At 41.9% G+C, this 22,051-nt stretch overlaps 1 protein-coding gene across 1 annotated transcript in view; it reads left to right on the plus strand.

Moving 5' to 3' along the window:
• The first annotated feature begins 13,868 nt into the window (after nt 1-13,868).
• The window catches only part of LOC143128024 (ATP-sensitive inward rectifier potassium channel 10-like), a 35,541-nt gene continuing 27,358 nt past the window's right edge, over nt 13,869-22,051 (plus strand). The window contains exon 1 of the mRNA XM_076289703.1: nt 13,869-14,236. The gene's annotated coding sequence lies outside the window, so the exon portion shown is untranslated. The remainder of the gene's footprint in view (nt 14,237-22,051) is intronic.

Genomic DNA, 22,051 nt, shown 5'->3' on the forward strand with positions numbered 1-22,051 from the left:
ATGCTTTGCCATAGAGAAACACACGATAGCGTTGGATTATAAACATGCTTTGCCACAAGAACAGACAAAAACGTGGGGTAAGTCCAGCTATATGAAGTTATTATTTTGCTGTCACTTCGTCTGTTTTATAACCCAGAAGGATGTACTTGGTATCAAATGATAGCTCTGAGTCTCCTCTTTCATCTGACATGCGTGGCATATCCGATCACGGGTCCGCGAGTAATTCAAACGAGAGTAATGGGTGTGCAGCGTTGGTTTGTGTACATGACGTTATTATTTTGCAGTCACTTCGTCTGTTTTTATAAGCCAGAAAGATCGATAAACATGGTACCAATGGATAGCCCTGTGTCCCCTCTTTCATCTGATATGCTTGCCATATCGATGCGGTCACGGGTTCGCGAGTAATTCAAACGAGAGTAATGGGTGCGCAGGTGAACGCAGAGAAGTATAGACTGTAAATATGATGCAATTTGATTTAATTTCATGATTTTTTTAAATTTTCATATTTGATCATACAGACAAGTGTGTAGTGTCGTTGGAAAGCCCCACTTCTGCTCTGTCATGCAATAAAGGTTTAATCTCGCTGCGATGAACAGTTCCGGAGCAATGTAACAGAGAAGAAAGGGTGTGTTTTTTGACGCACTTTGCGTCAATCGGGTTCTAAGGGTTAAGTAATGTCTATTGTGATGCTTTCTTGTGAACATGAAATCCTTTTGACCAATCAGAGTTGCAAATCACCAAAGAAGAATGTTAATGGAATGTTAATGTATTACAATTTTATCAGCGCCAATATTAATTTGGATGTGAATGTAACCACACTAAGACAATGTCATGCAGTTTTCTCTAAAGATCCACTAGATGGCGATAGTACTCTCCCATTTCTCAGTAGTGGCTGTTTATTACTCGTAACAGTTACTCTTCTGCTGACAATATTTAACCTCTGGATCAAATCCATGCATCCCAAGTGTCACAGGCTTTTATTGGAGAAGTTCCTGCCCCAAAGTTCATTGCATTTTTTTGGGGGGGGGGGACAAGATGTGTCCACAGTGTCACGCTTGGTAGGAGACCAAATGACAATGGTCTGACTCTTAATTCACACACACACACACACACACACACACACACACACACACACACACACACACACACACACGCACGCACGCACGCACGCACACACACACACACACACACACACACATACACACACACACACACAAACACGCGCGCACATACATAATACACACACACACAGTATTACAATCGCAAGCCTAAACAGTACATTGTAGAGTTTAGGCAATGTTGTAGTCTTATCAACTGATCAACTTATCAAGTAAACTGGGTGTGTGTAGTGTTCCTGTGTCTGTGTATGTTTATGCTTGTGTGTACACAATACCTCCGTGTGTGTGTGTGTGTCTGTGTGTGTATTTGAGAAAGGGTCTGAAGTGAGTTGGCTGATCAGTGGGGGGTATCACTGAGCCAGAAAATCAACATTTCAGCATTTCAGAGACCTGCAGAGGAATGACGAAAGAGAAAAAGAGAGTGAGAGAGAAAGAGAGAGTGAGAGAGAGACAGAGGGAGAAAGAGAGAGTGAGAGAGAGACAGAGAGAGAAAGAGAGAGTGAGAGAGAGAGACAGAGGGAGAGAGTCGGAAACAGACAGAAACAGAGAGCTGGTGCACCATGTGACGGAAAAACAAACTGAATGTCAGGCCAGAGAAAAGGATCAACAACGTGAAGGTTGAAGGAGAAGAAAAAAGCCCTTCCGACGGAGCTTTGGCGAGCCAATAGGACTGCTGATCAGCTCACTTGTTTTACCCTGCCCACCCACCCCCTCTCCCTCTCTCCCTCCCTCTCTCAATCCCTCCCTCCCTCTCTCCTTCCCTCCGTCCCTTCTTCTATTGCAGACCCTCTCAATCTCTGGCTTTTCCTCATTCATGCTCCTGTATGTGAACCCTGGATGTACCCCTTAGGAGGCTCTCCCCCACCCATACAGCAGCAAACACAGAGGCACACACACACACACTCAAACACACACACACAGACACACACACGCACACACACAGACACACACAGACACACACGCATACACACACAGGCACGCACACATACACACACAGGCACGCAAACATGCACACGCATGCACACTCACATGCACACATACACACACGCACACACATACACACACATGCCAATGATGGAGAGTGAGATTGTGGCTGGTTTGTGGCTCAAAGTGGTTGGTTTGTGTGGTGGGACAATAACTTCTACATACACAATCAAGCAGCCATTTGAAAGTATAAACAGAAAACTTAGGCTACGTTTATACGGTGACGATGAAAAGAGAAGACGCAGAAGTGGCGTCTCGTCTTCATTTTTTTATTCGCGTTTAGACGAGCATTCTCAGGGGGAAATCTTTGTTCATATGAAGATGCAAGAGTATGTGATATTCGATTGGATATGCATTCCAGACCGCTGGGTGGTGGTGTGATAGAACCCCGGTACGTCACGCGCAGACATTCTAATTTGACAGTTTAGCCAGAGAGGTAATCAAGGATCTTTGGTTTAGCCGTTTAGACGGAGACGCAACCCGGGTCGTCTTCAAAACTCTACACTCTGGAAGGAGTCTTCAGATTTTTGCGTCTTCAAGCCCCGATGGCGGGATCGCTGTGTAAACGAAAGGCACTTATGATAAAATATTTTGTCGTCTTCCTTCGCAATCGTTCTCGTATAAACGGCCCCTTAGACATGTAGACGTGTGCTTACCAGTGAGACAGGCTATGATGCCAGAATGATACAAGGTGGGGGACCCAGACCAAAATGGTATTTCTATGTGATGCTTGCAGTTTGTGGAAGTGTGGCCAAAAGTGACCTATTATCTATCTACCCTATGATCAAGATATACATCCCCAACCGCACACTGTGGTCTTCTGATGAGCGTCTGTTGTGTCAACCAGCCATAAACACCAGATGAAATTCTAGACTCTTTTCCTCAGTGGTTCCATGTTGGTGGACAGAGTTGCGCAGTGCTCTCCGTTCCTGTGATAGTTTTGGGTGTTTCAAGAGGGGTCTAATAACATATCTGTTCAACATGCACTTAGTTTATTAAGCGTTTCACTATGGTTTTGTATATTATAGTATTTGTTTATTTTTATCAGGCTATTGATCACTACAGTTTTTGCCCATTGCTTGAACACTATAGACAGGGTCATTCCACGTCAGTTCAACCAGGGCCCACGCACTTACAGTAGGTCTCAAAAAATTCTGAAAAAATTACCAGGTGTACCTATGTTACCCAGGAGACACACTGTAAAATTACTCTTATGTAAGATCAATACTTTCCAAAATACAGACAGTTTTACAGGGGGAGGGGGGTGTCGATTTTGTCCAGCCTCTTTTTTTGGTCAAAGTTCACAAGCCCACAGCGCAAGAACTAAACCATGTAGGAGGCTGACATTTTGCATGGTGGTACATAAATAGGAATAGTATGTAGCAAAATCGTCACGTTTGGTCTGGATAATCCTGCATGGTCATAACTGTCCCTCAAAGTTGATAAAAATTTCATTGGAGTTTTTGGCTGGGCTCTGTTTAAGCCTTCAGAAGACATATTTGTACTCAACATAGGCTCTTGATTTATTTTCCTTACTGAGATAAGTAGAAACACTCTCACAAAAAGCAATGAACAGAAAATAAATCCCTTCAGGGTCTGAACAGCAGACGGTCAGGAAATCCAAAAATCATTTTGGTTATCATTTTCAGAGCACCCAAACACCTTGTGGGAATATTCAAAGATTTTTTAAATATGTTTTTCCTTATTCTCCATGATCCCTTCTTTTTGAAAACACCAATTTGACTTGTCTTATGCAAATCTTTCTTTTTTATTTTCCACCCTGAACATGGGCAAAATGCCCCATTGACATCACCACACTGCCACCTGTGGTTGTATAGAGTAACCTGTGGTAGCTCTTAGGTAGGTTTTGATAGCAGCAATTAGACATAGATGTGAATGGTTTATTTCCCAGTGTTGTGTCTTGTGTGCTTGTTTGTAAAGTTTTGACACAATGAGCCGAGTTTTGCAAAACAGTGTTCAAGCAATGGGCAAAAACTGTAATTGACATTGTGGTAACACTTTACTTGACGGGTGAGTTCATAACACATTCATAGCAGCTGTCATAAACTGCACATAAAGCATTCATGACTGTTTCATGAGACATGACTCAACATTCATACCAAACCTTTCATGAATGTAGAAGACAGAACGACGAGAGCTTGTCAAAATAAAAGGTCAAAGTCGCAAAGCAGCATTGCCGTTTTTGGTCCAAGCCTCTTACCTGATCACGTCACATCTGAGTCAATGGGATACTCCAGTGCCAAAAAGACACAACATGGTCAAGCAAATATTTTTTGTTTCATAAAAATGCATTTGTTTTATGATGTAACCTTTGCAGATGATTTCTCATCTTTATCTACTGGAAATTTCCAACCGTCCGAGGTTACACAAATACGGGTCAGCTGAATGTAGGCTAGTTTACCTCCCAGTGTTAAACTCAGTGATTACGAATACTTCACAACTTGTATAGTAAAGTGACATTTGATGTAGACTTCATAAGATATTCATTAAATATTTACAAAGATACACAAATACGATGTTGGACTTTTATTTTGACAAGTTGGCGTCGTTCTGGCTTCCACATTCATGAAAGGTTTGGTATGAATGTTGAGTCATCTTGAATTTCCCCTTGGGGATCAATAAAGTATCTATCTATCTATCTATCTATCTCTATCTCATGTCTCATGAAACAGTCATGAATGCTTTATGTGCAGTTTATGACAGCTGCTATGAATGTGTTATGAACTCACCCGTCAAGTAAATATGAAGTCACCCGTCAAGTAAAGTGTTACCGACATTGTTTATTATTGTTATTATGACCGCCGCGCAGCGAAGCGGTCATAAAATATAGGTTTAGTCAGATTTTTCTTTTTTTTTTTCTTTTTCGTATGGCCAATTTTCCGTCAAGGATTCCCACAAAACACACACAAAACACATATACACAAAAACAACCACACACTCTGCACACACACTCTGCACGCACACACAAACACACAAAAAAGGAACAAAGTAGGAAATGAACACAATTTTAAAATTGTGACTTATTTTTCTGGAAAAAATGTGCTGGACTGGGCGGCGGTCATATTCTGTACTGTTCTGCATCTTAATGTAGTCTTACCAACTTTTTAATTTGTTTACCATGAAATGTAACTATTGTATTGTTGTTATTTGTATGTCGCTTTGGACAAAAGCATCTGCTAAATACCATAATATAACCATAACCGTTTCTCGCGTGTAGGCTAATACAAAATTTCCTGAAAACTTTGTGCAGCTAATTTGGCCTTGAATCGAAGCTCTGAATGTCTAACAACTAGTGGAGGAGAGTACAAATGGGATTTGTCACCGTCTTGGATCTATCATCTATAATTGTTGTTTGTCGCAATTAAAAATACCCTCAAGGGTCGAATTACAATATTATTTTGACATTAGTTCGCGGGCCGGAGTTTGAGACCCCTGATGTAGCTACATTTGTTCCATTATTTTACATTTAGGCCTATCCATCACAAGAAGCTCATACGAAAGACATTAAATGGCGTTTTACAAACGGAAGTTCGGGAGGAGCGTGACGGAATTTGCCACGCCTCCTTCAATCAGTCAGGATATTTATTTGCAGTCTACCTGCCGAAGTTACAGCATCGGTGTTACTCCGCTCGCAACCCACCACCTCCCCTTACGCCTCCCGTCTTCCATGTTTAAAGGATAAGGGGGTGTATGGCGGAATCCTGCCCGACTCCTGCCTGCGCAGTCGACTCCGGCACGATTCCGCGAAGCCCTTCAGGACCATGCTTTTCTATCATGCTTTTGTGTATTATGCTTTTATGTCTTTATGCAAATTCAGGAATGTGAACTAGTGAACTGTGATTAATCAAACTTGAATCTTGAATCCTGATACACTGCTGCGCAAAGCCCATAGCCTACTGGTCCCCACCGCCTCTCCGTTTCTGGCTGGCTGTCTGATAAATGTCACGTAGGCCTATGCTTCTGGTTTTTGCATGTCGCTGTTTTATCCGCAACCACAATCAGTTAGTTCAACAGCAAGTCTTCCTTTCACATACGTTGCCTGACAGATGTCACATACATCATACTCAGAAACTGTTCACATGACCTATAGTGACATTGGCTGAAGAAAGCCAGCCTACCCCTATCCCATCCTCAACACTTTTACGGGGGGTGATCGAGAGCGTCATCTGCAGCTGCATCACACACTGCAACACAGTCTTAGAAAAGAGTGTGGAATCCAAAAGTCTGTGTGTGTGTGTGTGTGTGTGTGTGTGTGTGCCAATGCTAACACAGTATAGCCTATGCATGTTTTGTTTGCAAAAATGCACAGCCCAACATTTGAGATTTATCAATTGCGTCGGACCCAACATGTGTGTATGTGTGTGGTGTTTATTTCAGTTAGCCAATAATGAGCTTGAAAGATAACCTAAACTTATGCATCAGGCATCTTGTCTATAGCCTACGCTGATTTTTTTCCCAGCCTCCCTGCGTAGCCTCAAGCCAGACGCGCATTTATTCTCCTTTTAGCAGCTGCACTGGGCTTCTAGAACCTTTGCTGGGACGCAGCATAGAATTTCTAAAACTATGAAAGAGGAGACTGCTGGTCCACGAAGCCGCGACAAATAATTTCCAGTGCTTCTGACACTCGTCTGATAATTTGGTGCACAATTTGGACCGGCAGAAAAAAGAAAACAAACATATTATGAATTATCTGATCTTTGTGGGGGTCTCTAAGAAAATAACGGTAGCCTATGGGCAAGCGAGTTAAAGAAATAGGCCTTCATAATAATAACATAACATAGGTGCGATTTCCGGGAGAAAGAGATTACGTTGTTCATTATAATGAATGAGTCTAAAGGCCTACCTGAATATACACACAATATCCCGTTTTTTTTTAGCTTTTATTCTGTTAAAACATTTTGTTTCCTATTTACCCTTGGCTTAAACCTTAAAGGGAGAATGCATAATAGTGTGGTGAAAAACACTCACACCAACCAGTTTAGCCTAGGCCTACTCTAAGACCAATTATCACACTGGAAATCCAAATATAACCATGACGTTTTGGTCACAACCCCAGTAACTGTCTATAACTGCCATTCTTTAGATGGCAGCAATCAGCAAAACAAACAGAAAAACCTGAATTAGAAGCAAAATAAAGAGCTGACTGACAGACTGCTGGTTAGTAAAAACCTGAGGTATGAAAATAAATAGCTGATGGACAAGCAGACATTTCTCTGACCGCAAACACTTGCCTTGACCAATTGACACTTCTCTACAGAGAGCACAACTGTCTTTTTTGCCCTCTGTGTATATTACAGTTTTTGCCTATTGCTTGAACACTTTTTGCAAAACTTCGGCTCATTGTGTCAAAACTTTACACATTAGCACACAAACACTGGGAAATAAACCATTCACATCTACATGTATGTCGAATTGAAACTCTGCTAAAACAATCTAACAATCCTTTGTCAAAATGTCACTCTGATTACAAAATGATACACACTTGCATCATATGAATACACGTCTGTAAAACAGGCTTAGATGTGGTGGACTCTCTGTCCCAGCTTCTCTCATTGTCAGGCCATGATTCATCATTCATTCACCAAAGTTTCTCTAATATCATCTGAAATTAGCCTGGGTTTTCCCATGCTGCCTTACGCACAATTTTATTCACGCTGCTAGGCAGTCTGGATTCCATGGACTTCATTTTCACCTCAACGAAGGAACCAATCACAGAACGGAGGGTGGACAGCAAGACGATGACGACACACCAAAGCGGTTATGAGCTATGTACAGACGCATTTGATAGACATTCGTAGCGCCCAATAAAAATGAACGTGTATTTCCCAGACCCCATCTCAATGAGATGAGGTCTGACGTTAGCCAGGCTAATCTGAAATATTGTTCCGTGCATAGCCTCTTCGACCACCTCCTACTCCTCTCTCTCTTTGTCTTCCTCTTCCTCTACCTCTTGCTCTCCCTGCCTCCATGCTCACAATGTTCTCAAAATGGCTCAAATGAGGCCTATATGTGGATGGCTGATTGGTGTTCAGTTTTGTAAGTAAGTATTTTCAGATGTGTGTCTAAGTATTTTCGATCACCCAATGTGTTTTGTATTTTGAATAGTTGTGTTGTCCCAATGGTATCCATGAGATTTCATTTATGAACAAAGTGTCTTATGTGTGAAATAGTGTGTAGTGTGCAGGAGCAAGTGTGTTGCAGAAAGGTGCAAGTGTGTTGCAGAATTGCAACTAAAGTGCAAAGCAGCGCTTTTGTTTAAGGTATGGTTACACTGTGTTTAAGGTATAGTAACAAAAGCTTTAAGTTTTGTTTCTTTGGTCTAAGCATATGTCTATAGTGTTCAAGCAAGGGGCAAAAATTGTAATCATGTAATTTTAGGCCATAATACTAATTAAGAAAAATTTCCATGACTTGGAGTTAGACTCTTTCAGGTTATTTGTAACATACTGTAGCGTCGGCGCAAAAAGACTGTGTTAGCGTTCTCCTGCGAAAAGCATGCTGGGACACGAGAGCGAACAATCGGGGGGTTTATGTCGTTATTCTCCTAAGTTATAAGTGTAAAGTTGGTGTCTTTATCGTAACATGTATCCCTTTTAGTTATCCCTCATGTGTGTTCCTTTTCGTGTGGGGGGCTGGACCTCCCCTGTTCGTGTAGTGTGTGTGATTTCTTGACCTGCTCTGTGTGCATTGTGTTCTGTGTCTGTGTCCCTGCCCTCGTTCTCAAGCCATTAAAGCTGACATTGAACAACGCTTGGTGTCGTGTGCGATCAAATGTTACACTGGTGACAGAAGTGAACAATGGAAGCCTCCAATGCCGGAACGCGTGGCGGAGCTGCCCCTGCCCCGGGAGTTTTCGTGGGGGCAGGCCCCGGGGTGGGGGCCGTTCGAGCTCCCGCCAGCCCTTATAAGGGCTCCCAAGGCTCGCACCAAGGCTCGACGACGGAGGGAGAGGAGAAGAGGCGCCATCATCAAGGCCTGGCTCCGGGCTGCAGAAGAAGCGCCAGGAGACCTCTGCTTGGGAGAGGAGGAGGGTCGTCTACTCGAGCTACCGGAAGGAGAGGACGAGTGCCAGTTCGTGAGGAGATGCTCGGGCCTGCTAGCGCTGGAGTTCGTGCCAGAGACGAGCATGGAGGAGCTGAGCGGAATGAGAGTATAGTTCCATGACAAATCAGCCTAGAAAATCGCTACATTTGATTTTCCGTTGGTTTTTATTACACTTTCTAACTTGAGAGGAGAAAAGTTTTAAATAGGAAAATTTCCAGAAATCGTAGTCACTTTTAAAAGTGATGCTAGCAGGCGAGATGCTAATGGACTAATTCGATTCAATTATCTATGCTAGGCTGGAGCTAAAAGTGGTATCGCCAGACTCAGAGAACGGCTGGATGAACTGGAGAAAGGTAAAAATCAATTGTTTAAAGGGAAATTCCGGTATTTAGCACTTTGAGTCCCTTTTCTGGTTTGTTTTGGATTAAGAAACAAAAGTCGAGACAGGACCCATCGTCAAAATTTCGGTGTCCACCACTCTTGTTCATCAAAAACAAACCAGAAAAGGGACTCAAAGTGCTAAATACCAGAATTTTCCTTTAACTCAAGGGGAGGTGGAAAATGAGTGTAATTCCCCAAATGGTGGAATATCCCTTTAAAGTGACAATGCATGGTTGTTGCACATATCGAAAGGTAACGATAGCTAACGTTAATCGCGTTATTGGCTTCATCAATTCTAAATATCTACAAAGCACAAACACTTACCAATAGCGAACTTGTTCAAGCCAAGCCAACCCGTCTCGTCTGACAGAAAAATTAGGCACCCGAATTGAAGTTTGATTGCTTGCTGGCGCATAAACTTGTTTGTCTCGAGGCCTGGCTTCGTCGGTAGTCCCCTGCACATGCGCAAAGAGCTGTCCTCCACTCAATCTGCAACACGGCAAAAATTTGTACCCCACTCAATTTAAAATGGCAAGTTCATTCAAGCACCTGGAATTTGTGATTCATTGAAGTAACTTATGAACCTAAAATGGAAGATTGAAAACTCAAACAATTGAGTTCAAATTTCATGACACATTATTTTATGTCTGAGTTAATGACATATATAAGTTATCATAACTTTTTGATCAGATGATTTTTTACAGTGTATTTGTTAACTGTGAAACTCAGCAAATATGCTTTGTGGTTGTGAACTTATTGTAGTATCATCTATTATCACCATATCAACTATTCCACCTGTGTGTGTGTGGTTAAAATTCTGAAGGGCAAAATAGTTTAGGCTACAGCAGAAATATTTTCATCCATTGAAACCTCTGAATTTCTTTTCAAAGTGCACCAGATTGATGCATTTAAACTTTAAAATATAAAAAAAAAAACCTAGTGTTTATGTCTATGAAACAGTCCTATTATCCACTATTTTAGAGCAAACTACCTCCATCATCTTCATCATGAATCCCCTCCAGATTTCCCTGGCTGACATTTCCACAAACATTCTAGACAATGCCGGAATGATGTATTTGGGCTTTGGGTTGCCAGGTTTTATGACAAAAGGGTTGAAATTAAAAGTAATGGGTCAATGTATTTGTATCGGAAATCCCCCACCTGAGTTGGAAAGTGTAAATCTCCCAGCTATTTCACCGAGACACACCCCCTTTTTGTCGAAATTCTGACTCTCCACCTCGGGGCTCCTAAGGGTGCACCAAGCTGAACGTGCGAGTTGAAAACAAAGATGGCTATGCCCATAATTGCTGAAGTTGAGATGTATTTTCTTTGTATTTGTACTATGTTGGTCGATTTAATGTTGATTTTAAATGCTCTTACACACTTGATTACATTATTGCTTTAATCCGGTCACCATTTAAATGCACTGCAGTCTTGCTGTGCGTCCAATACAATGTAACGTTTTGTTTTCGAGCTGGTTTGCTAAAGAGGCTAACAATAACAACTGCTAGCCGCCGACTGCCCCTCATGGCTCGAGAAAAACGCGACAGCACTTGTTGAAATTAAAATTGTAAGCGTGATGAAGCTTGAATGCAAGTGTAAATCATCCCGTAGCTTGTTTAGATGAGCCACAAGCTTGCTCTCGTGTTTTAGGCTAGCGCCAAGCACTACCGAGGAAGCTGCTGCCCTGGTGGCGTCCATGTTCTTTCCCACAAAGACAAACTGGAACGCTAAAGTGCTACAAGCCAGGCAATTACATCACATTTGTGCATACAGCTCGAGCAGTCCGAGCCAAATGGATATCGGCATAAGTAATTACGTAGGCTATGTGTAGGGTAGCCTGACGAGCCAGACCCACATTAAAATGTAGGGACTGGGGACTCACCGTTCGCAGTGCTCAGTCCGAGGGGGCGGGACAATCGGTTGTCTTTCAAATGCCCCTTTGCACGCAATAGGATAGCGCTACAAGTCCCATGCGTTTTCCCACCAGCGGAGCTAGTTGGCTAGTTCAAACTTTTGCCAACTTAAAGAAGCCCTATGCAGGTCTGGTTATTTCTTCGCTGTTTCTGGATTTTCGCCTGATTTGGGCTCGCATTTTGCATGACATAGCTCCCCCTGCAGCTTCGGTAGCAAGTGAATCCTACGCTAAACCCCCACTAGCTAGCGAGCTAGCCATCAATAAACCAAGCTAAACACATAGGGCTCACAATAAAACGGTCGAGCAAACACATTGCTCAAGAGACTATCAAATCACTTTACAAAAACGAAGTTCACCCAAGGGTAGGCTACTTTCAATTTCAACAGCAACAAAGCCAAGTTGGAGTCCGTTTTGCAGTCTTCTTAGAAACTACAATCTGACTACATTTTCGAGTATTTCCGCCGAGTTACATCCGGATGTGTTCGGACCGCGACCAGAAAGTTGCATATTCGTTTTTTCCGCAGAGAAGCACTAGGGGGAGACGAAGCACCCACCAAACGACCCAAAAAGTGTTGTAGAACCATCAGAACGACTCTAAACCTGCATAATTAAGGTAATTTTTGCTAAAATTGTTGCATAGGGCCTCTTTAAAAAAAAGCTTAACTCGTGTCACGCTGTTCGCCAACAGCAACATCCATCTTCCTTGTTTTCAAGTAGCAGGGAATTCACGCCGAACTGTTGCAACTCTGCTATCAATCATTATGTTAAGCTTGCCTAACGACTCTATACACGATGTGATTGGCCCTATCGAAGTTTAATTTTTCCAGCTCGCAAGCCAACGGAGAGTCGCTAGACTAGCCCGAGCAGCAAATTACATTTGCTGCCGCTAGGGTGCGTCTAGATTTCTAGGCTATGTGTGGGGTGCATATCATACCCAATTTGGCAACCCGGGAAATGTCAGACTAACAGAAAAAATGCCGGGAGTTTCCCGGGAGAAATAACAAAACGGGAGAGGAGAACGGAGATGACATGGCTTGAAATATGGGAGAAACTCAGGAAAACCAACTATATTTTTATATTTATATTGTCCAACACTACAGTGCACGTTTAATTCACCAATTAGGCTACTGTAACAGGTGAAAAAATACTAGACAATACAGACAATACCACCATATGCTGGATCTTTGTATTCTCTCCTGGTGTGAGTGTGGTAGCTGAGGGAACAATCGTTTACTCCGGTGTGACCTTCACCTTGAATGAAATTTCTCCAAACAGACAAAACACCCTTCCGCGGCCCCGCGCCCGGATGAGGGAACTCCTGCACAGCGTGTCCGGATCTCTACATGAACAACAACGCGCACTGGCAGTGGGGAGGTGCTCTCTGATTGATGGGCGTGTGAAAGAGGACCCTCTAAATGCCGCGCAGCGCGACGTCATTATGCTCGCGTCCGCCGGGTTTAATTCATGCATCTGCATGCTATCCAAGTAGCGCATCCAGGACTTACCGTAAATTCGCCGTCCGCCAAAACAAGCTGCACGTGAGGAGTCTGGTTACAACCTCTTTTGATCTCACCTAGTAAATATAAATCAAGATAGGATGCAGCTGACAGCCGACTGAATAAGTGCTACTTTTAATTGGGGGTTTTAATGAAAGTCCCTCTATTTCTTTTCAGGTCGGTGTTTCTAAGGACACACTGTAGTAGCCTAGCTGGCTCGAGAGTAAATGAAATTCCATGGCCATACACGACCCTTCTGTGTTGCCACGAGATAGCCTACTTACAAAATTTGTGATTGATTGAACATGATTTAATCATTCCTGACACTGAAACTTTTCCTTTTAGCATAATAGTATATTCATAATAATGCTCTTATCCATCCAGAACATATTATTTTTGCATTTGCTACAGTAGCCGCCTGTTACAGTTGGCTTTAGTTCATAACTTATATCAAGCATCGAACAACATTTTGGCAGACGTGAACAACTATTTGTGTAACCTAAGGTCTTTATCGTTTATCAAAATGACAGGTCTTCTCAGTTTTACAGAAGGCCTTGTACAGACTTGACAGACTGAACAGTCGAAGAAATCTAAACAAGGGACCTATTATCAGGACAGTGAGCAGTGTAGGGACGAAGGGCGAGAGAGAGAGAGAGAGGGTGGGTGGAGGTTCGGGGTGGAGAGTTGAATTAATGAATTAAAAGGTCCGGAGAGCGAGAAAGACTGACTGAATACTTTTTCCATAATGAGAGGGCGAGTGAAATCGAGAGGGCTTCACATTATGCCCTCCTTATCGAGACGGAAAAAGTCCTAGCATTTAACGTTAGTTGTTTTAGATGTTTCTGTTGAACTCATTACATAATAAATCGGTAACATCCGAGCGGCACCGACCGGTACCGACTGACACTCAACGTCTGACTGGAAACCATTGACATATTCTTCTTCAATTCGCTGTGAACTTTGATTAATATTCAAGACATTTTATCGAAACCTCTCCGTTTATCCAATCTAGAATAGTAACACATTGTTGACTTGGATTGAAACAATGAGTCAAGTCTGAAAGAAATAGGCTAAATCTAAACGAAAAGTGAATTGTGACTCGCGTGAACATGCGAGGGACAGATGTGTCAACAATAGCGCGCGGTTCTGTGTCGTGTTTTCACCCGATATCTGCATTTTTTGACCCAGCTAATGGTTCCTTGAAAGTCAATCAGCTGGAGCAACAAAGTTAAACGAAAAACTCCTAGACCGCAACTTGCAAAACCAGCTAAGCGGTAAGTAATTTTCTGTGAATGGTTGTGAGCGTGAGGAAATAATTAATGAAGTCTTGTTGAAATTAGCCCACCATAGTTAAGTAATCATGACTACAGACGATGAAGTGAATGTCTACAAAATGATGAAATAAACATAATCTATGAGTAATTTCATCTGATTGGCCGCAGTCCGTTTTAGCCAACGCACCTGCTGCTGCACCTGTTTACTGTAAGTGCATTGAAGGTCTTGATCAAACCCAAATCAGTAATTATGCGGGCTCAGGTGACTGTTAATTAAACAATATCTGCGTCTAAAGTTAGCTTATAGCCTACTGTTGTGAAGTTCAGTGCATTTGCGAATCTGCATAGATAACTTAAATTAAAAGGTCAGGTCACGTGCTTCATAGACAGTGCATCAGCAAGCATTTTACAGAATCACCTGCATGCTACATTGTGATCACAGTTCACAGTTCAGCCTGTCTCTCTCGTGTGAGCCGTGCAACAGGTGAGTGGTCAGTGAGCCACAGCGACCACGCAATAACCTTTTTGGTGCAGCTGGACACATTTATCCAGTTTACTTTATAGTTTTGGGAAACAAAGCAAAAAATGCATAGGCCTAGTCTAAAAACAGTAATGTCTTTTGCAAGAAACGGCTGTTTCACAATTCTTTGTTTATGTCTCGTACATCTGCATATGTATCTGCATGTACACAGTGACTTTCATGCTCATCATTATGTCCCTACTTACGTTAATCATGGGAAAGTCAAATGTTTGTGTTCATTTGTGTGCATGAGAATGCATTAGCACAAATGTATGAGGACGGACAGTACATGTGGATTTGTTGATCTTAAAACAATATAAACACACGGGTGCGTTTCCCAAAACCATAAGTTAGCAGCTTTGTTGGTTGCAATGCAATTTCCCATTGCCAACCAACTAACAGGTTAGCAACTATGGTTTTGGGAAACGCACCCCAGGCAATGCCAACCCCCCACCCCACCCCCTCTCCTGTTATAAGACAGATCTAGAGTACTAAGTGAAGGCTTTTCCCCCTTTGAGACTGGGGCACACACACAAAACCCTGAGTCCAGAGCCACAGGTGCCTGGCGTACAGAGCTTGACTGGGTCAGGGCACTACGCTGGAGCTGGCAGAGGGAGGCACATTTGCATTGGCACTTCCTCTTAGGCGAGCCGATCCCAGATCCCAGATCAGATGCGATACTGCAGCAACTCCACAGCCAACACAAATCTGGCTGTGATCTGACTAAGGGACGTCTGAAAAGAGAAGGGCCGATCCTCCAATATCACTGTAGTCTGCAGTTAATTATTCAATGCAGAATTACTGTAATATAAAAGAGAGATATGTTTGTATGAGGCAGACATGGGCAGTATTTTAATCATATGTATTTTAAATACGTGTTTAATTACTTTAGTGTATTTTGCAATTTGTATTTTGCAGGACTGAAACAAATATAATGTAGTTTGTAACAAAATACTTTGAGGGATTGTATTTAGAGTAGCCTATTTCAAATACTTAAATACTTAGACATTTTTTCTCTAATAAGCCAAAATGTCACCACTCAGTTAAATATAATACCTATAATCATGACAATAAGCTATGCTTATCATATTCCGGGAGCCAAAGGCCAGAATCTTGGTGAACCTGGTTTTGTTGGTTAAAGATTTTTTTTTTTACTTTGCTGTTTCTTGTTGCCTAGGGGTTACCCCATAAGAATAGGGTGGGTGCCCGATTATATCCCTTGGGCAATTCCCTATATTCATCTCTCAAGTTGACCTATAGCGATTTGTCCATAACAATAGTAATTCCATTATCCTTTTTGAAGGACAGCATGAAATGTAAACCAATTTTTCCTTTTTCTTGCAATAGTATGCCACATTGTGAACAACTTAAGTGTTAGATCCAACTTTTCTCTTTTACGATCCCCTCTGGACAAGTTGGAAAAAATGAAAAGAAAAGTCAACTGAGGGAGCCAAAATGGTCAACATGGGTTGTAAACCCATTTTTTTTGTTTGTGCCGCCATTTTATGTCACCCTGTAGACAACTTAAAAGCATTATTCTTTTATGTTTCATCACCCCCTTAGAACATTGAAAGTGGAAAAATATTAAGAAGTAGCTAACTTCAGGAGCTTGAATTGTCAGGTGTGTCAAGTGCTTCAAGACAAAAATTTGAAAACGATACAGATAAGATACTGAGGGAGAACATTAGGACCCCATATGATGACCTTTGACCCCATGACCTTGAGTACCTAATAGCTGATGTTCACTCTCACTACAGAACAGTATTAAAACCTCTTAATGGATTTGACATGAGGATTTATGCAAGGGATAACATCGGCTGAGGTATGAAATAATGGAGGAGACGGACGCAAAGACCTCCCCGATGCGTAAAGAGTTTTCTCCACCAAGTTAACTAATTCTGTATATTGTGACACCTTACAGGATGTTATTCTGTTTGTCCCCCATTTTGCAAGTCATGTATGTGGGCAATTCAATAATGCACTCCGTTTGCAAACTGCCAAAAAAAAGCTCATCGAAAAAGCAGAAGGGTTCACTGGCCTGTTCTTCTTCTTCAATGAGTTTTTTTTTTTGGCTGTACCCTTTAGCCTCGTTCTGGCCCCCGGGTGAATAAAGCGAATAGGCATGCATTTATAGCACAAAAAGGGAAGTTTAAAAAGAGGTCGACCTGTTAAATTTGTTGTGCTACAGTCATTGGATACGGAAATGATAGAGGTAGTTTGCAGTTGATTCCACTGTGGCGAAGTCTGCTTCTTGTCAGTTCAATCATTCTTTACATTGATATGGGACGCTGATTAGCCTAAATTTGTTTTACCAGATCTACTTCATAGGGACCCCAAAAATAGTATTTCTTGTCTCTTGGGGATACGTTTTCAATAATATGCCTTGTAGTTTCTTTTAAAAGTTAGTATACCAAGATTATTGTGTGGGTATTTTTGTATTTTCAAATGACTAATTACTTACATTTTTCACATTATTTTGTATTTTATTTTGTTAAATTTTATGAGCCAGTATTTGTAGTTTGTAACAAAATAGTTTTTGATGTATTTGTGCCCACCTCTGGTATGAGGCTGTATGTTGTTAAAGTTTTCTGGAACAATAGTGGTGTTGGGAGATGATTTGCCAGTTTGGTAGTTTGGCAACACAACCGGTGGGGAGCTGTCCAATACGAGAGGAAACAAAGCTGAAGTTGTCCAATGAGCTGGGCTATCTGAATAGGGGTAGCCAATGAGATTTAGGAGTTAAGGGGCTTGCCAGATAGAACATGATACAGAATAATGCAGGAAAGTAATCCCTTTGTCCAAAAGCGTGTTGATTGTTGTAACATTCATGCATGTGTGAGATTGAGTCCTGCTTGAGATTAACACCGATACAATGTTTTCACACAAATTTCAAATAATCTGACCACAAAATTGCTAAATTAATCCTGTTTTCCTCATTTAGACCTCTTATTGATAGTGAAAAAGTGAAATTGCAGAATATCTTTGATTTGATCAATGGCGTGCAATAGACGACCCCTTTCTGTTTAATATTAGATACTTGAAAAGCACACATTCCCCTTGTCAATGATTGTGTGCAATGATGGAAGCGCACACATACACGCACACACACACACACACACACACACACATACACAAATAAACACTGTACACTGACTATGGAAGTGTTGTGTTAGTAAGCAAATCAATTAAACTACTCTGGGTGCAACAAAACTGTGTGCGACCGATTTTAAAAAACATTATAAACAAGTCATACACATTTATGATATAGGGTTAGTGTTAGGGTTATGACATTGTCATGTGACTCTTATGTAGAAAAGTGTTACCCATGAAATTATTAAATAATTATTATGAATAATAGTGTCTGGTCTTTGTTCTTAACTGTGATAAACACCAATGCCACGATAACTTCCAAGGTATTAACTTTAACTTTATGGTAGGGTTCCCTGCACAAGAGTAAAATGAATCGCCTGCACTGACAAATGAATCGCTGACGCTATGTGTGTCTGCCACATGAGAAGGATATGTAGTCTATTTCCTATCAGTTGTGTCAATGTTCAGTGTGTGTGTGTATGTGCAGCGCTCTGGATGACAAATTCACCGTCAGTGATTAACAAGGTAAATGATAACTATTTAATTTGGCTTAAGCAATGTGGCAATTGTAGCCCTTGGTGTGGCATGCTTGACTTAATTTGACCCATGGGGAAAACTATTTGGGGATCCCTGCTTTATGCCTTATGGCAGTGTTTCTTAAACTTTTTCAGACCAAGGACCACTTAACCAATAAAAAAAACCTCACGGACCACTAGCTAAAAGAAAGAGTAAACCTACTTCAACAGTATATTACACAATAGGCCTCCTCACCTTCCTTTTTGTGTCAGAGGATTCATATGATTTAAACTGGCGTAGCTTAATTGGCATGTTGCAGAACTGTTTGGATTTACATACAAGTTGGTTCAACCTTGCAAGATATTATATTTTATCATGTCTGCTCGCGGACCACTTTGGATAGCTTGCGGACCACCAGTGGTCCCCGGACCACACTTTGAGAAAACACTGCCTTATGGCCTTATGATGGTATTTTTTGTGTTTTTTACACACCATTAACAGCATTAAACAGTGCGATTTGTGTGATACTCTCATATGACTTATGGCTAGAACACATTGCCTGCGTCGCAACAGCCCGCACCACATTGCAACTGGGACACAGTTAGAAAATAGAAAGGGCGTCTATTTTTCCACTTAACGCGAGCGGTTCTGTGCAGAAACACATTGGAAAGACCAGTTGATAGTCATAAAAAGTATTCCACAGTTAGCGAAGCCTTACACTCATGTAGCAAAACATCAGCCTATTATGATAAAAAGGATTTATGCCTGTGTTAATATTGTTATTATTGGGCAAACAAGATAATCAGTGTCAGTGTGAAGATGTAAGGAGCAGAATATAACATAAGATGTTGTTACAACACATTTAACGCTTGACCAGATATGCATAAACGCAGGAAAAGCTTTTCGTGCACCTAGTCTATTGATCAAACACAATTATCGGGTGTAAAGACACTTAGGTGCATAACTGTAAACGCAAATTTCAGTCCTAAACACTTGTGAACCATTGTCAACAACAGAAATTGGTGACAGTGGTTCAGAAAAGGTACCACTGAGAGGAAGAGGAGGAGGAAGTGTACCACTGAGAGGAAGAGGAGAAGGAAGAGACACTGTTTTGCAAAAACAGTTTTCAACTGTTTACACACAAAATCTATGCACATCACACAATTTTTGAAACATGTCACTCACACCCTAACCCCATCTGCAAAACCATACACTAATTCTCAGCCTTTGATTCATGAAAATGCCACACTTATTCACCAGTGCTTCACTGTCTGTCATCACTCGTGTAAACGCTCATTACTTTACTGAACACCATCCAATCATTGCCTTAGTATAGACCTATGAATACATATGCCTAACGTTAACACATACGCATAAGTAAGGATAATGTATGGAACGGCGGTTATTATTGGGAAAATAACTCCCTTCAGGGTGGAACAAGACGACACGCACCGGAGGGGTCTTGTTCCGCCCTGAAGGGACTTATTTTCCCAATAATGACAGGCATTCTATACATTATCCCGCTTATTACACGGCTACTTACCAAAATTAAATAATAAACTCCCCACAATATGACTTTAGCTTACATAGCCTAGCCTATTTGTTACCGTTCATCGTGGCATTTGCTGAGAAACAAATAGTTCGCAACAACACACGCTGAACTTGAATCAAACATTCTTTAGAACACAGCTGATCAACCGTCTGCTTTCACTTTTGAATGAAGTTCCAGTCCTTGCGTAGTGATATGAAAGAACTTAATTAGAAGCACAAACTCCGTTGCCATTGACAGCGGTCATTATTTTTTAAAGGAAGGTCCTTTCCTCGAAAATAATGACCGCTAGAACTTTGGGAAATCCCATTCAAGTCAATGGAGCGTTCTACTTGCCTTGTAAAGAGCCGTATAATAATGCAAGATACTCTCATACAGGTATCAATTTCAATTGAGATAAGGTACTAACCAGGCTAGCTCTTGCATGTGTTGTGGTTGAAGTTCAACCATGTGGACTCTGCCGCACTGTAAATCAAAGCTATTTTGAGCTGAGCCCTGTGGCAATCACAACACAAATTTTTGGGCTATTCGCTCAACCCAGTGCAAGCTAGCAGTGACTGCAGCGCATGCTGCTTCCTTTCTGTACCGATAGTTCGGCAAATACCTAATATCAACCGATAATATCAGCTCACCGATTTATCTGCAGTTTCTTTAAACACGTTTTTGAAGGCAATTTATTTTCATGATGGACAGAGAAACATATCTGTCATTTCAACAAGATGCTAAGTACTGTATATCATAGTTCCATGAGTTGGACCACCCTGCAAAAATGGGAAAAAAAGTTAGCATGCCAGCAAGTTAGCATGCCAGCAAGTTAGCATGCCAGCAAGCCTGTATGCTGTATGTTGGTGTATGTAATATTTTTTTACTTCAGCGGTGAGGTTGCTGGTTGGTAAGTCTCAGACAGTTTTTTACTTCCTTGAATGATACCATATGAGCACATGTACGTTCTTGTATTGCCATTTGGAGTGCACACTTCTGACCTCTTTGGTGTAAGAGCCAACATCTGAAATATGAGAATAACAAGGAAAAGAAGCATTTTGCTGATGTGGAAGAAACGGGTCTTCTAGGCCACGGAGGCCACCGCTCACTCGTGGTCCGGCGGTCCCGCGCGTGGGGCACATTATGCAGGATTGTGGGTGTAGTGTACACTGCTTGGACTGTGGATTGTTTCGTGGGGGGGGGGGGGTTATAAAGTGGACCTCTGGGGGTGGAGGATTTAGTAAGACTTGTCCAGAGAGTTCCTCAATGATTCAGTTGAAGCTGGCCTAAGGAGTTTTCCCTATTGCTATACTTCTGTCATATTAGCCATCTGTGCTGAGCTGTGAAGTCAGTGTACACATTAGGAATACCAGTTAGCGTCACAGATCCATTTATTCTGTTACTGTCTTCCCGTTCACTCTCTCTCTCTCCTTCTCGATTTCACTGTCTCTGTGTACTACGGCCACACACACAAATACACTCGAGCAAGCACATATCTCTCTCTCTCTTTCTCTCTCTCTCTCTCTGTCGCACACACACACATACACACACACACACGCACATACACATACGCAGTCGTATTTTTCAATGGTGGCTTTTGTCCCTTTCATCTCTTCTCCAAACAAAGGATTCTTGTGCATACTGGACAGGGAGAAAGAAGAGAGAGAGGAGAGAGAAAGAGTGAGGGGGAGAAAGGGAAAGAGAGACAGTGGGTAGGGGTAGTTACACAGTGCGACAGAGGAGAGAGCAGAAGAAGTGTGTGATATATCCACATGCCAAGCAGAGAAGTGCATTTATAGATAATAAAATATTATTTTTTGAACAAAATGCCAAGTCAACGAGAATGTGTTCCTACTTGTGTGTGATTGTGTTTGTGTGTGTATGAATGTATGTGTGTGTGTGTGTAAGTGTGGGAGGGTACTCAGTTGAGGTTAAGGGTCAGCTGTGTGTACACTTGGCCTATCACACATGCTCTTTTTCAAGCCCTTCCCTCTCTCTCTTCCGCCCTCTCTCTCTCTCTCTCTCTCTCTCTGTCCCCTCTCTCCCTCAGTTAGTATTCAGAGCACAGAGACACAGACAGATACCTATTCATGCCCACAGTATGAGCTGCCCCACCACACAGAGAGAGAGAGAGAGAAGGGGAGGGAGGGAGAGAGAG

Source organism: Alosa pseudoharengus, unplaced genomic scaffold (assembly GCF_046254945.1).
Source record: "Alosa pseudoharengus isolate Yale_2024_CS ecotype anadromous, Long Island Sound unplaced genomic scaffold, YU_APseudo_1.1 YU_APseudo_1.1_scf_17, whole genome shotgun sequence".
In the NCBI taxonomy this organism is placed as follows: Eukaryota; Metazoa; Chordata; class Actinopteri; order Clupeiformes; family Clupeidae; genus Alosa; species Alosa pseudoharengus.